The following is a 15,327-nucleotide window of genomic DNA, read 5'->3' as shown; positions in this document are numbered from 1 at the left end:
CAGTAATAAAAAAGAATCACGGAGGGCACAGAGACATGCACATGAAATTCTCCAATTTAAAAAAATCCCTGTTTACACTTCATTTCTAAAAGTAGAATTGGATAGCTTCGATCCATCAACCTCTGTGTTATGTGCCCAGCTCTTCTCTTCTGTTTGCACTTCATTGCTAAAAGCAAACTGGATAGCAGACGATGGTTTCGATCCCTAAATCACTTGGTTAACTGCCCTGCACTCTTCCACTTCATCCCTCCACTTTCAGGTACCCCAATACAATACTTGAACTCACAATAAATGGATTAGGCGGTCAGTGTCTTAAGTCACTGTGGAAATGTGTGATCAGCATGACCTATACGAACTGATAGAAGCAGTTGTAAAAAGAAAATGCATTTCGGAGGGCACAGAGACATGCCCATGAAATTCTCCTTTTTTATCCCTGTTAAATCTTCATTTCTAAAAATTTAATACGAAAGCTTCAATCCATCAAACTCTGTGTTATGTGATGATCTCTCTTCCTCCATAGGAATTTGCATTCATCCACACCAGATGGGACTCGAACCCACAATCCCTGGCTTAGAAGGCCAGTGCCTTATCCATTAGGCCACTGGGGCACTTGCTTTAACCTGTTGCTTCTACTCGGGACTCTTGCGTCCCAACTAGAGCTCTGGAAATGCAAATGCCCTACGCTAAATGCTAATAGTATTAGTTAAAACTCAAAAGTTCATTAAAATACACATGCAGGGTATCGAATTAAAGCTACACTCGTTGTGAATCCAGGCAACAAGTCAGATTTTTAAAATGCTTTTCGGCGAAAGCATGAGAAGCTATTATCTGATAGCATGCAACACCCCAAAAGACCCACAGGGGACGTAAACAAAATAATTAGCATTTCGGCGTTACACAAACCGCACAATAAAATAGAAAACATTCATTACCTTTCACCATCTTCTTTGTTGGCACTCCTAGATGTCCCATAAACACTATTTGGGTCTTTATTTCGATTAAATCGGTCCATATAAAGCCTAGATATCGTTATATGTAGACTGTGTGATAAACGAAAAAAACATCGTTTCAAAACGTAACGTCATTTTTTAAAATTCAAAAAGTCGACGATAAACTTTCACAAAACACTTCGAAATACGTTTGTAATGCAACTTTAGGTATTAGTAAACGTTAATAAGCGATAAAATTCACCAGGAGGCGATGTAAAGATCATTAGCTGTCCGTCTGGAAAAATGTCCGGCTAGAAACTCAACGAAAATATCCGGTCCTAGACCGGATTAGATACGGTGTCCTGCATGTGTTTGACCAAGAAAAAACTCGAAGGGAAATGATAAGACTCTAGACACCGTGTGGAAGCTGTAGGTACTGCAACCTCAGTCAATTAATTGTGGTTCACGTTTATCAAAGGGATCAAGTAGCGCATGGATATATTTTCCCATTTTCAGTGATCAGTTTTTCCTGTGCTTTTCGATGTAAATGCCGTTCTGGTAAAGCCACAGCAGTGATTTAACCAGTTTTTTAAACGTCTGAGTGTTTTCTATCCACACAGACTAAGCAAATGCATATACTATATTCCTGGCATGAGTAGCAGGGCACTGAAATGTTGCGCGATTTTTAACAGAATGTTCAAAAAAGTAGAGGGTCGACTTAACCTCTTGCCTCTACCTGGGACGCTTGCGTCCCAACTAGAGCTCTGGAAATGCAAATGTGCTACGCTAAATGCTAATAGTATTAGTTAAAACTCAAAAGTTCATTAAAATACACATGCAGGGTATCAAATTAAAGCTACACTCGTTGTGAATCCAGGCAACAAGTCAGATTTTTAAAATGCTTTTCGGCGACAGCATGAGAAGCTATTATCTGATAGCATGCACCAATACACTACAACAGAAAAGCACAGCAGGGGACGTAAACAAAATAATTAGCATTTCGGCGTTACACAAACCGCACAATAAAATAGAAAACAGTCATTACCTTTCACCATCTTCTTTGTTGGCACTCCTAGATGTCCCATAAACACTATTGGGTCTTTATTTCGATTAAATCGGGCCATATAAAGCCAAGATATCGTTATATGTAGACTGTGTGCTAAATGACTTAAATGTAAATGTAAATGTGTGATAAACGAAAAAAACAGTGATTTCACAACGTAACGTCATTTTTTAAAATTCAAAAAGTAGACGATAAACTTTCACAAAACACTTCGAAATACGTTTGTAATGCTACTTTAGGTATTAGTAAACGTTAATATGCGATAAAAATCATCCGTAGGCGATGTAGATATCATTAGCTGTCGTCTTGGAAAAAATTTCAGGAGAGAGCTCTTCCGGAATGATCTGGGCGGAGACCGGAGGTAAGCGGTGCCCCTCTTTCGGTTCAACCAAGAATCAAAGATGATTAAATTCACAAGATACTCGACAACATGGGGATGCTGTGGGAGTTGAATGCTCGGTCTTATCTAATTCGGCTCACTGTTAACAATTGCGGTAGTGGCGCAAGGATATTTATTTCCATTTTCTGTGATCAGGTTTTCCTGCGCTTTCCGATGTAACGCACGTTATGTAATAGCCACAGTCGTGATTTAACCAGTTTTAAAAACTTCCGAGGGTTTCCTATACGCACATTCTAACCATATGAACGTACTATATTCCTGGCATGAGTAGCAGGGCGCTGAAATGTTGCGCGATTTTTAACAAAATGTTCAAAAAAGTAGAGGGTCGACTGAAGAGGTTAAGAGGTTAAAAGAACTGGATAGCAGAGAGTGGTTTCGACCGATCGTACACGTGGTTAAAGTAGACATCACGCTTCCGCTTCGCTTCTGTAATCAGCATGACCTGTACAAACTGACAGAAGCTGTCAAAAAATAATCACGGAGGGCACTGAGACATGCCCGTGAAATTATGGTTTAATATTTCTGTTTGCACTTCATTGCTAACAGCAAACTGATTGGCAGAGGATGGTTTCGATCCCTAAATAACTTGGTTAACTGCCCTGCACACTTCCACTTCATCCCTCCACTTTCAGGTACCCCAAAACAATACTTGAATTCACAATACATGGATTAGGCGGTCAGTGTCTTAAGTCACTGTGGAAATGTGTGATCAGCATGACCTATACGAACTGATAGAAGCAGTTGTAAAAAGAAAATGCATTTCGGAGGGCACAGAGACATGCCCATGAAATTCTCCTTTTTTATCCCTGTTAAATCTTCATTTCTAAAAATTTTATAGGAAAGCTTCGACCCATCAAACTCTGTGTTATGTGCTGATATCTCTTCCTCCATGGGAACTTGCATTCATCCACCCCAGATGGGACTCGAACCCACAATCCCTGGCTTAGAAGGCCAGTGCCTTATCCATTAGGCCACTGGGGCACTTGCTTTTCAGAACTGGATAGTAGAGAGTGGTTTCGACCGATTGTACAAGTGGTTAAAGTAGACATCACTCTTCCGCTTCGCTTCTGTAATCAGCATGACCTGTACAAACTGACAGAAGCAGTCAAAAAATAATCACGGAGGGCACTGAGACATGCACATGAAATTATGGTTTAATATTTCTGTTTGCACTTCATTGCTAAAAGCAAACTGAATAGCAGAGGATGGTTTCGATCCATAAATCACTGGGTTAACTGCCAGGCACACTTCCACTACATCACTCCACTTTCAGGTACCCCAAAACAATACTTGAATTCACAATACATGGATTAGGCGGTCAGTGTCTTAAGTCACTGTGGAAATGTGTGATCAGCATGACCTATACGAACTGATAGAAGCAGTTGTAAAAAGAAAATGCATTTCGGAGGGGACAGAGACATGCCCATGAAATTCTCCTTTTTTATCCCTGTTACTTCTTCATTTCTAAAAATTTAATAGGAAAGCTTCAATCCATCAAACTCTGTGTTATGTGCTGATCGCTCTTCCTCCATAGGAAGTTCTACTGATCCACCCCAGTTGGGACTCGAACCCACAATCCCTGGCTTAGAAGGCCAGTGCTTTATCCATTAGGCCACTGGGGCACTTTCTATAAAAGAACTGGATAGCAGAGAGTGGTTTAGACCGATCGTACACGTGGTTAAAGTAGACATCACGCTTCCGCTTCGCTTCTGTAATCAGCATGACCTGTACAAACTGACAGAAGCAGTCAAAAAATAATCACGGAGGGCACTGAGACATCACTGGGTTAACTGCCAGGCACACTTCCACTACATCACTCCACTTTCAGGTACCCCAAAACAATACTTGAATTCACAATACATGGAATAGGAGATCAGTGTCTTAAGCCACTGTGGCACTCTGTGATCAGCATGACCTATATGGATTGATAGAAGCAGTAATAAAAAAAGAATCACGGAGGGCACTGAGACATGCACATGAAATTATCCAATTTAAAAAAAAATCCCTGTTTACACTTCATTTCTAAAAGTAGAATTGGATAGCTTCGATCCATCAACCTCTGTGTTATGTGCCCAGCTCTTCTCTTCTGTTTGCACTTCATTGCTAAAAGCAAACTGGATAGCAGAGGCTGGTTTCAATCCCTAAATCACTTGGTTAACTGCCCTGCACTCTTCCACTTCATCCCTACACTTTCAGGTACCCCAATACAATACTTGAACTCACATTAAATGGATTAGGCGGTCAGTGTCTTAAGTCACTGTGGAAATATGTGATCAGCATGAGCTATACGAACTGATAGAAGCAGTTGTAAAAAAAATAGCAATTCGGAGGGCACAGGGACATGCCCATGAAATTCTCCTTCTTTATCCCTGTTAAATCTTCATTTCTAAAAATAGAATCGGAAAGCTTCAATCCATCAAACTCTGTGTTATGTGCTGATCGCTCTTCCTCCATAGGAAGTTCTATTAATCAACCCCAGATGGGACTCGAACCCACAATCCCTGGCTTAGAAGGGAAGTGCTTTATCCATTAGGCCACTGGGGTACTTGCTATAAAAGAACTGGATAGCAGAGAGTGGTTTCGACTGATCGTACACGTGGTTAAAGTAGACATCACGCTTCCGCTTCGCTTCTGTAATCAGCATGACCTGTACAAACTGACAGAAGCAGTCAAAAAATAATCACGGAGGGCACTGAGACATACCCGTGAAATTATGGTTTAATATTTCTGTTTGCACTTCATTGCTAAAAGCAAACTGAATAGCAGAGGATGGTTTCGATCCATAAATCACTGGGTTAACTGCCAGGCACACTTCCAATACATCACTCCACTTTCAGGTACCCCAAAACAATACTTGAATTCACAATACATGGATTAGGAGATCAGTGTCTCAAGCCACTGTGGCACTCTGTGATCAGCATGACCTATATGGATTGATAGAAGCAGTAATAAAAAAAGATTCACGGAGGGCACAGAGACATGCACATGAAATTCTCCAATTTAAAAAAAAATCCCTGTTTACACTTCATTTCTAAAAATAGAATTGGATAGCTTCGATCCATCAACCTCTGTGTTATGTGCCCAGCTCTTCTCTTCTGTTTGCACTTCATTGCTAAAAGCAAACTGGATAGCAGAGGCTGGTTTCAATCCCTAAATCACTTGGTTAACTGCCCTGCACTCTTCCACTTCATCCCTACACTTTCAGGTACCCCAATACAATACTTGAACTCACATTAAATGGATTAGGCGGTCAGTGTCTTAAGTCACTGTGGAAATGTGTGATCAGCATGACCTATACGAACTGATAGAAGCAGTTGTAAAAAAAAAATGCATTTCGGAGGGCACAGAGACATGCCCATGAAATTCTCCTTTTTTATCCCTGTTAAATATTAATTTCTAAAAATTTAATAGGAAAGCTTCGACCCATCAAACTCTGTGTTATGTGCTGATATCTCTTCCTCCATGGGAACTTGCATTCATCCACCCCAGATGGGACTCGAACCCACAATCCCTGGCTTAGAAGGCCAGTGCCTTATCCATTAGGCCACTGGGGCACTTGCTTTTCAGAACTGGATAGTAGAGAGTGGTTTCGACCGATTGTACAAGTGGTTAAAGTAGACATCACTCTTCCGCTTCGCTTCTGTAATCAGCATGACCTGTACAAACTGACAGAAGCAGTCAAAAAATAATCATGGAGGGCACTGAGACATGCCCATGAAATTCTCCTTTTTTATCCCTGTTAAATATTAATTTCTAAAAATTTAATAGGAAAGCTTCGACCCATCAAACTCTGTGTTATGTGCTGATATCTCTTCCTCCATGGGAACTTGCATTCATCCACCCCAGATGGGACTCGAACCCACAATCTCTGGCTTAGAAGGCCTTATCCATTAGGCCACTGGGGCACTTGCTTTAATAAAAATGGATAGCAGAGAGTGGTTTCGAATGATTGTACAAGTGGTTAAAGTTGACATCAAGCTTCCGCTTCGCTTCTGTAATCAGCATGACCTGTACAAACTGACAGAAGCAGTCAAAAAATAATCATGGAGGGCACTGAGACATGCCCATGAAATGATGGTTTAATATTTCTGTTTGCACTTCATTGCTAAAAGCAAACTGAATAGCAGAGGATGGTTTCAATCCATAAATCACTGGGTTAACCGCCAGGCACACTTCCACTACATCACTCCACTTTCAGGTACCCCAAAACAATACTTGAATTCACAATACATGGATTAGGAGATCAGAGTCTTAAGCCACTGTGGCACTCTGTGATCAGCATGACCTATATGGATTGATAGAAGCATTAATAAAAAAATAATCACGGAGGGCACAGAGACATGCACATGAAATTCTCCAATTTAAAAAAATTCCCTGTTTACACTTCATTTCTAAAAGTAGAATTGGATAGCTTCGATCCATCAACCTCTGTGTTATGTGCCCAGCTCTTCTCTTCTGTTTGCACTTCATTGCTAAAAGCAAACTGGATAGCAGAGGATGGTTTCGATCCCTAAATCACTTGGTTAACTGCCCTGCACTCTTCCACTTCATCCCTCCACTTTCAGGTACCCCAATAAAATACTTGAACTCACAATAAATGGATTAGGCGGTCAGTGTCTTAAGTCACTGTGGAAATGTGTGATCAGCATGACCTATACGAACTGATAGAAGCAGTTGTAAAAAAAAAAAAAGCATTTCGGAGGGTACAGAGACATGCCCATGAAATTATCCTTTTTATCCCTGTTAAATCTTAATTTCTAAAATTTGAATGGGAAAGCTTCAATCCATCAAACTCTGTGTTATGTGCTGATCTCTCTTCCTCCATAAGACTTTGCATTCATCCACCCCAGATGGGACTCGAACCCACAATCCCTGGCTTAGAAGGCCAGTGCCTTATCCATTAGGCCACTGGGGCACTTGCTTTAACCTGTTGCTTCTACTCGGGACGCTTGCGTCCCAACTAGAGCTCTGGAAATGCAAATGCGCTACGCTAAATGCTAATAGTATTAGTTAAAACTCAAAAGTTCATTAAAATACACATGCAGGGTATCGAATTAAAGCTACACTCGTTGTGAATCCAGGCAACGAGTCAGATTTTTAAAATGCTTTTCGGCGAAAGCATGAGAAGCTATTATCTGATAGCATGCAACACCCCAAAAGACCCACAGGGGACGTAAACAAAATAATTAGCATTTCGGCGTTACACAAACCGCACAATAAAATAGAAAACATTCATTACCTTTCACCATCTTCTTTGTTGGCACTCCTAGATGTCCCATAAACACTATTTGGGTCTTTATTTCGATTAAATCGGTCCATATAAAGCCTAGATATCGTTATATGTAGACTGTGTGATAAACGAAAAAAACATTGTTTCAAAACGTAACGTCATTTTTTAAAATTCAAAAAGTCGACGATAAACTTTCACAAAACACTTCAAATACGTTTGTAATGCAACTTTAGGTATTAGTAAACGTTAATAAGCGATAAAATTCATCAGGAGGCGATGTAAAGATCATTAGCTGTCCGTCTGGAAAAATGTCCGGCTAGAAACTCAACGAAAATATCCGGTCCTAGACCGGATTAGATACGGTGTCCTGCATGTGTTTGACCAAGAAACAACTCGAAGGGAAATGACAAGACTCTAGACACCGTGTGGAAGCTGTAGGTACTGCAACCTCAGTCAATTAATTGTGGTTCACGTTTATCAATGGGATCAAGTAGCGCATGGATATATTTTCCCATTTTCAGTGATCAGTTTTTCCTGTGCTTTTCGATGTAAATGCCGTTCTGGTAAAGCCACAGCAGTGATTTAACCAGTTTTTAAACGCCTGAGTGTTTTCTATCCACACAGACTAAGCAAATGCATATACTATATTCCTGGCATAAGTAGCAGGGCGCTGAAATGTTGCGCGATTTTTAACAGAATGTTCAAAAAAGTAGAGGGTCGACTTAAGAGGTTAAAAGAACTGGATAGCAGAGAGTGGTTTCGACCGATCGTACACGTGGTTAAAGTAGACATCACGCTTCCGCTTCGCTTCTGTAATCAGCATGACCTGTACAAACTGACAGAAGCTGTCAAAAAAAAATCACGGAGGGCACTGAGACATGCCCGTGAAATTATGGTTTAATATTTCTGTTTGCACTTCATTGCTAACAGCAAACTGAATAGCAGAGGATGGTTTCGATCCATAAATCACTGGGTTAACTGCCAGGCACACTTCCACTACATCACTCCACTTTCAGGTACCCCAAAACAATACTTGAATTCACAACACATGGAATAGGAGATCAGTGTCTTAAGCCACTGTGGCACTCTGTCATCAGCATGACCTATATGGATTGATAGAAGCAGTAATAAAAAAAGAATCACGGAGGGCACAGAGACATGCACATGAAATTCTCCAATTTAAAAAAAAATCCCTGTTTACACTTCATTTCTAAAAGTAGAATTGGATAGCTTCGATCCATCAACCTGTTTGTTATGTGCCCAGCTCTTCTCTTCTGTTTCCACTTCATTGCTAAAAGCAAACTGGATAGCAGAGGATGGTTTCGATCCCTAAATCACTTGGTTAACTGCCCTGCACTCTTCCACTTCATCCCTCCACTTTCAGGTACCCCAATACAATACCTGTACTCACAATAAATGGATTAGGCGGTCAGTGTCTTAAGTCACTGTGGAAATGTGTGATCAGCATGACCTATACGAACTGATAGAAGCAGTTGTAAAAAAATGCATTTCGGAGGGCACAGAGACATGCCCATGAAATTCTCCTTTTTAGCCCTGTTAAATCTTCATTTCTAAAAATTGAATCGGAAAGCTTCAACATATCAAACTCTGTGATATATGCGGCTCTCTCTTCATCCACAGGAATTTGAATTCATCCACCCCAGATGGGACTCGAACCCACAATCCCTGGCTTAGAAGGCCTTATCCATTAGGCCACTGGGGCACTTGCTTTAAAAGAACTGGATAGCAGAGAGTGGTTTTGACCGATCGTACACGTGGTTAAAGTAGACATCACGCTTCCGCTTCGCTTCTGTAATCAGCATGACCTGTACAAACTGACAGAAGCAGTCAAAAAATAATCACGGAGGGCACAGAGACATGCACATGAAATTCTCCAATTTAAAAAAAAAATCCCTGTTTACACTTCATTTCTAAAAGTAGAATTGGATAGCTTCGATCCATCAACCTGTTTGTTATGTGCCCAGCTCTTCTCTTCTGTTTGCACTTCATTGCTAAAAGCAAACTGGATAGCAGAGGATGCTTTCGATCCCTAAATCACTTGGTTAACTGCCCTGCACTCTTCCACTTCATCCCTCCACTTTCAGGTACCCCAATACAATACTTGTACTCACAATAAATGGATTAGGCGGTCAGTGTCTTAAGTCACTGTGGAAATGTGTGATCAGCATGACCTATACGAACTGATAGAAGCAGTTGTAAAAAAACGAAGCATTTCGGAGGGCACAGAGACATGCCCATGAAATTCTCCTTTTTATCCCTGTTAAATCTTCATTTTTAAAATTTGAATCGGAAAGCTTCAATCCTTCAAACTCTTTGTTATGTGCTGATCTCTCTTCCTCGATAGGAATTTGCATTCATCCACCCGAGATGGGACTCGAACCCACAATCCCTGGCTTAGAAGGCCAGTGCCTTATCCATGAGGCCACTGAGGGACTTGCTTTAAAAGAACTGAATAGCAGAGAGTGTTTTTGACCGATTCTACACGTGGTTAAAGTAGACATCACGCTTCCGCTTCGCTTCTGTAATCAGCATGACCTGTACAAACTGACAGAAGCAGTCAAAAATAATCACGGAGGGCACTGAGACATGCCCATGAAATTATGGTTTAATATTTCTGTTTGCACTTCATTGCAAAAAGCAAACTGAATAGCAGAGGATGGTTTCGATCCGTAAATCACTGGGTTAACTGCCAGGCACACTTCCACTACATCACTCCACTTTCAGGTACCCCAAAACAATACTTGAATTCACAATACATGGATTAGAGATCAGTGTCTTAAGCCACTGTGGCACTCTGTGATCAGCATGACCTATATGGATTGATAGAAGCAGTAATAAAAAAAGAATCACGGAGGGCACAGAGACATGCACATGAAATTCTCCAATTTAAAAAAAAAATCCCTGTTTACACTTCATTTCTAAAAGTAGAATTGGATAGCTTCGATCCATCAACCTGTTTGTTATGTGCCCAGCTCTTCTCTTCTGTTTGCACTTCATTGCTAAAAGCAAACTGGATAGCAGAGGATGCTTTCGATCCCTAAATCACTTGGTTAACTGCCCTGCACTCTTCCACTTCATCCCTCCACTTTCAGTTACCCCAATACAATACCTGTACTCACAATAAATGGATTAGGCGGTCAGTGTCTTAAGTCACTGTGGAAATGTGTGATCAGCATGACCTATACGAACTGATAGAAGCAGTTGTAAAAAAACGAAGCATTTCGGAGGGCACAGAGACATGCCCATGAAATTCTCCTTTTTATCCCTGTTAAATCTTCATTTTTAAAATTTGAATCGGAAAGCTTCAATCCATCAAACTCTTTGTTATGTGCTGATCTCTCTTCCTCGATAGGAATTTGCATTCATTCAACCCAGATGGGACTCGAACCCACAATCCCTGGCTTAGAAGGCCAGTGCCTTATCCATGAGGCCACTGGGGGACTTGCTTTAAAAGAACTGAATAGCAGAGTGTTTTTGACCGATTCTACACGTGGTTAAAGTAGACATCACGCTTCCGCTTCGCTTCTGTAATCAGCATGACCTGTACAAACTGACAGAAGCAGTCAAAAAATAATCACGGAGGGCACTGAGACATGCCCATGAAATTATGGTTTAATATTTCTGTTTGCACTTCATTGCAAAAAGCAAACTGAATAGCAGAGGATGGTTTCGATCCATAAATCACTGGGTTAACTGCCAGGCACACTTCCACTAAATCACTCCACTTTCAGGTACCCCAAAACAATACTTGAATTCACAATACATGGATTAGGAGATCAGTGTCTTAAGCCACTGTGGCACTCTGTGATCAGCATGACCTATATGGATTGATAGAAGCAGTAATAAAAAAAGAATCAAGGAGGGCACAGAGACATGCACATGAAATTCTCCAATTTAAAAAAAGAATCCCTGTTTACACTTCATTTCTAAAAGTAGAATTGGATAGCTTCGATCCATCAACCTGTTTGTTATGTGCCCAGCTCTTCTCTTCTGTTTCCACTTCATTGCTAAAAGCAAACTGGATAGCAGAGGATGCTTTCGATCCCTAAATCACTTGGTTAACTGCCCTGCACTCTTCCACTTCATCCCTCCACTTTCAGGTACCCCAATACAATACCTGTACTCACAATAAATGGATTAGGCGGTCAGTGTCTTAAGTCACTGTGGAAATGTGTGATCAGCATGACCTATACGAACTGATAGAAGCAGTTGTAAAAAAATGCATTTCGGAGGGCACAGAGACATGCCCATGAAATTCTCCTTTTTAGCCCTGTTAAATCTTCATTTCTAAAAATTGAATCGGAAAGCTTCAACATATCAAACTCTGTGATATATGCGGCTCTCTCTTCATCCACAGGAATTTGAATTCATCCACCCCAGATGGGACTCGAACCCACAATCCCTGGCTTAGAAGGCCAGTGCCTTATCCATTAGGCCACTGGGGAACTTGCTTTAAAAGAACTGGATAGCAGAGAGTGGTTTTGACCGATTGTACACGTGGTTAAAGTAGACATCACGCTCCGCTTCGCTTCTGTAATCAGCATGACCTGTACAAACTGACAGAAGCAGTCAAAAATAATCACGGAGGGCACAGAGACATGCACATGAAATTCTCCAATTTAAAAAAAAAATCCCTGTTTACACTTCATTTCTAAAAGTAGAATTGGATAGCTTCGATCCATCAACCTGTTTGTTATGTGCCCAGCTCTTCTCTTCTGTTTCCACTTCATTGCTAAAAGCAAACTGGATAGCAGAGGATGCTTTCGATCCCTAAATCACTTGGTTAACTGCCCTGCACTCTTCCACTTCATCCCTCCACTTTCAGGTACCCCAATACAATACCTGTACTCACAATAAATGGATTAGGCGGTCAGTGTCTTAAGTCACTGTGGAAATGTGTGATCAGCATGACCTATACGAACTGATAGAAGCAGTTGTAAAAAAAAATGCATTTCGGAGGGCACAGAGACATGCCCATGAAATTCTCCTTTTTATCCCTGTTAAATCTTCATTTTTAAAATTTGAATCGGAAAGCTTCAATCCATCAAACTCTTTGTTATGTGCTGATCTCTCTTCCTCGATAGGAATTTGCATTCATTCACCCCAGATGGGACTCGAACCCACAATCCCTGGCTTAGAAGGCCAGTGCCTTATCCATGAGGCCACTGGGGGACTTGCTTTAAAAGAACTGAATAGCAGAGTGTTTTTGACCGATTCTACACGTGGTTAAAGTAGACATCACGCTTCCGCTTCGCTTCTGTAATCAGCATGACCTGTACAAACTGACAGAAGCAGTCAAAAAATAATCACGGAGGGCAGTGAGACATGCCCATGAAATTATGGTTTAATATTTCTGTTTGCACTTCATTGCAAAAAGCAAACTGAATAGCAGAGGATGGTTTCGATCCATAAATCACTGGGTTAACTGCCAGGCACACTTCCACTAAATCACTCCACTTTCAGGTACCCCAAAACAATACTTGAATTCACAATACATGGATTAGGAGATCAGTGTCTTAAGCCACTGTGGCACTCTGTGATCAGCATGACCTATATGGATTGATAGAAGCAGTAATAAAAAAAAGAATCAAGGAGGGCACAGAGACATGCACATGAAATTCTCCAATTTAAAAAAAGAATCCCTGTTTACACTTCATTTCTAAAAGTAGAATCAGAAAGCTTCAATCCATCAAACTCTTTGTTATGTGGTGATCTCTCTTCCTCGATAGGAATTTGCATTCATCTACCCCAGATGGGACTCGAACCCACAATCCCTGGCTTAGAAGGCCAGTGCCTTATCCATTAGGCCACTGGGGCACTTGCTGTAAAAGAACTGGATAGCAGAGAGTTGTTTCGACCGATCGTACACGTGGTTAAAGTAGACATCACGCTTCCGCTTCGCTTCTGTAATCAGCATGACCTGTACAAACTGACAGAAGCAGTCAAAAAATAATCACGGAGGGCACTGAGACATGCCCATGAAATGATGGTTTAATATTTCTGTTTGCACTTCATTGCAAAAGCAAACTGAATAGCAGAGGATGGTTTCGATCCATAAATCACTGGGTTAACTGCCAGGCACACTTCCACTACATCACTCCACTTTCAGGTACCTCAATACAATACCTGTACTCACAATAAATGGATTAGGCGGTCAGTGTCCTGTTGCTCCTACCCTCTACTTTTTTGAACATTTTGTTAAAAATCGCGCAACATTTCAGCGCCCTGCTACTCATGCCAGGAATATAGTACGTTCATATGGTTAGAATGTGTGGATAGAAAACACTCGGACGTTTAAAAAACTGGTTAAATCACGACTGTGGCTATAACATAACGTGCGTTACATCGGAAAGCGCAGGAAAACCTGATCACAGAAAATGGAAATAAATATCCTTGCGCCACTTCCAGCAATTGTTCACAGTGAACCGAATTACATAAGACCGAGGTTTCAACTCCCAACGCATCCCCATGTTGTCTAGAGTCTTGTGAATTGAATCATCTTTGATTCTTGGTTGAACCGAATCAGGGGAACCACTTACCTCCAGTCTCCGCCCAGATCATTTGGAAGAGCTCTCTCGTGAAATTTTTCCAAGACGACAGCTAATGATTTTTACATCGCCTCCTGATGATTTTTATCGCTTATTAACGTTTACTAATACCTAAAGTAGCATTACAAATGTATTTCGAAGTGTTTTGTGAAAGTTTATCGTCTACTTTTTGAATTTTAAAAATGACGTTACGTTGTGAAATCGCTGTTTTTTTCGTTTATCACACAGTCTACATATAATGATATCTTGGCTTTATATGGCCCGATTTAATCGAAATAAAGACCCAATAGTGTTTATGGGACATCTAGGAGTGCCAACAAAGAAGATGGTGAAAGGTGATGACTGTTTTCTATTTTATTGTGCGGTTTGTGTAACGCCGAAATGCTAATTATTTTGCTTATGTCCCCTGCTGTGCTTTTGTGTTGTAGTGTATTGGTGCATGCTATCAGATAATAGCTTCTCATGCTTTCGCCGAAAAGCATTTTAAAAATCTGACTTGTTGCCTGGATTCACAACGAGTGTAGCTTTAATTCGATACCCTGCATGTGTATTTTAATGAACTTTTGAGTTTTAACTAATACTATTAGCATTTAGCGTAGCGCATTTGCATTTCCAGAGCTCTAGTTGGGACGCAAGCGTCCCGAGTAGAGGGAAGAGGTTAAGTCACTGTGGAAATGTGTGATCAGCATGACCTATACGAACTGATAGAAGCAGTTGTAAAAAAATAAGCATTTCGGAGGGCACAGAGACATGCCCATGAAATTCTCCTTTTATCCCTGTTAAATCTTCATTTTTAAAATTTGAATCGGAAAGCTTCAATCCATCAAACTCTTTGTTATGTGCTGATCTCTCTTCCTCGATAGGAATTTGCATTCATTCACCCCAGATGGGGCTTGAACCCACAATCCCTGGCTTAGAAGGCCAGTGCCTTATCCATTAGGCCACTGGGGCACTTGCTTTAAAAGAACTGAATAGCAGAGAGTGTTTTCGACCGATTCTACACGTGGTTAAAGTAGACATCACGCTTCCGCTTCGCTTCTGTAATCAGCATGACCTGTACAAACTGACAGAAGCAGTCAAAAAATAATCACGGAGGGCACTGAGACATGCCCATGAAATTATGGTTTAATATTTCT

The 15,327-nt window shown here is 40.9% G+C and overlaps 6 non-coding genes across 6 annotated transcripts; all 6 read right to left on the bottom strand.

Annotated features, from left to right (window-relative positions):
* Window positions 1-3,300: 3,300 nt before the first annotated feature.
* trnar-ucu (transfer RNA arginine (anticodon UCU)) lies at window positions 3,301-3,373 on the bottom strand. Its single transcript has one exon. It is a non-coding gene; the product is annotated as a tRNA-Arg (tRNA).
* Window positions 3,374-5,873: 2,500 nt separating this feature from the next.
* trnar-ucu (transfer RNA arginine (anticodon UCU)) lies at window positions 5,874-5,946 on the bottom strand. The gene has a single exon. It is a non-coding gene; the product is annotated as a tRNA-Arg (tRNA).
* A 1,288-nt stretch (window positions 5,947-7,234) lies between these two features.
* On the bottom strand, window positions 7,235-7,307 carry trnar-ucu (transfer RNA arginine (anticodon UCU)). The gene has a single exon. It is a non-coding gene; the product is annotated as a tRNA-Arg (tRNA).
* Window positions 7,308-12,015: 4,708 nt separating this feature from the next.
* trnar-ucu (transfer RNA arginine (anticodon UCU)) lies at window positions 12,016-12,088 on the bottom strand. Its single transcript has one exon. It is a non-coding gene; the product is annotated as a tRNA-Arg (tRNA).
* Window positions 12,089-13,387: 1,299 nt separating this feature from the next.
* trnar-ucu (transfer RNA arginine (anticodon UCU)) lies at window positions 13,388-13,460 on the bottom strand. Its single transcript has one exon. It is a non-coding gene; the product is annotated as a tRNA-Arg (tRNA).
* A 1,609-nt stretch (window positions 13,461-15,069) lies between these two features.
* On the bottom strand, window positions 15,070-15,142 carry trnar-ucu (transfer RNA arginine (anticodon UCU)). The gene has a single exon. It is a non-coding gene; the product is annotated as a tRNA-Arg (tRNA).
* Between the last annotated feature and the right edge of the window lie 185 nt (window positions 15,143-15,327).

Source organism: Oncorhynchus nerka, unplaced genomic scaffold (genome assembly GCF_034236695.1).
Source record: "Oncorhynchus nerka isolate Pitt River unplaced genomic scaffold, Oner_Uvic_2.0 unplaced_scaffold_1441, whole genome shotgun sequence".
NCBI classification, from domain to species: domain Eukaryota; kingdom Metazoa; phylum Chordata; class Actinopteri; order Salmoniformes; family Salmonidae; genus Oncorhynchus; species Oncorhynchus nerka.
The sequence above is the reverse complement of the archived record's forward strand: the minus strand, read 5'-3'. Positions and strand labels throughout refer to the sequence as shown.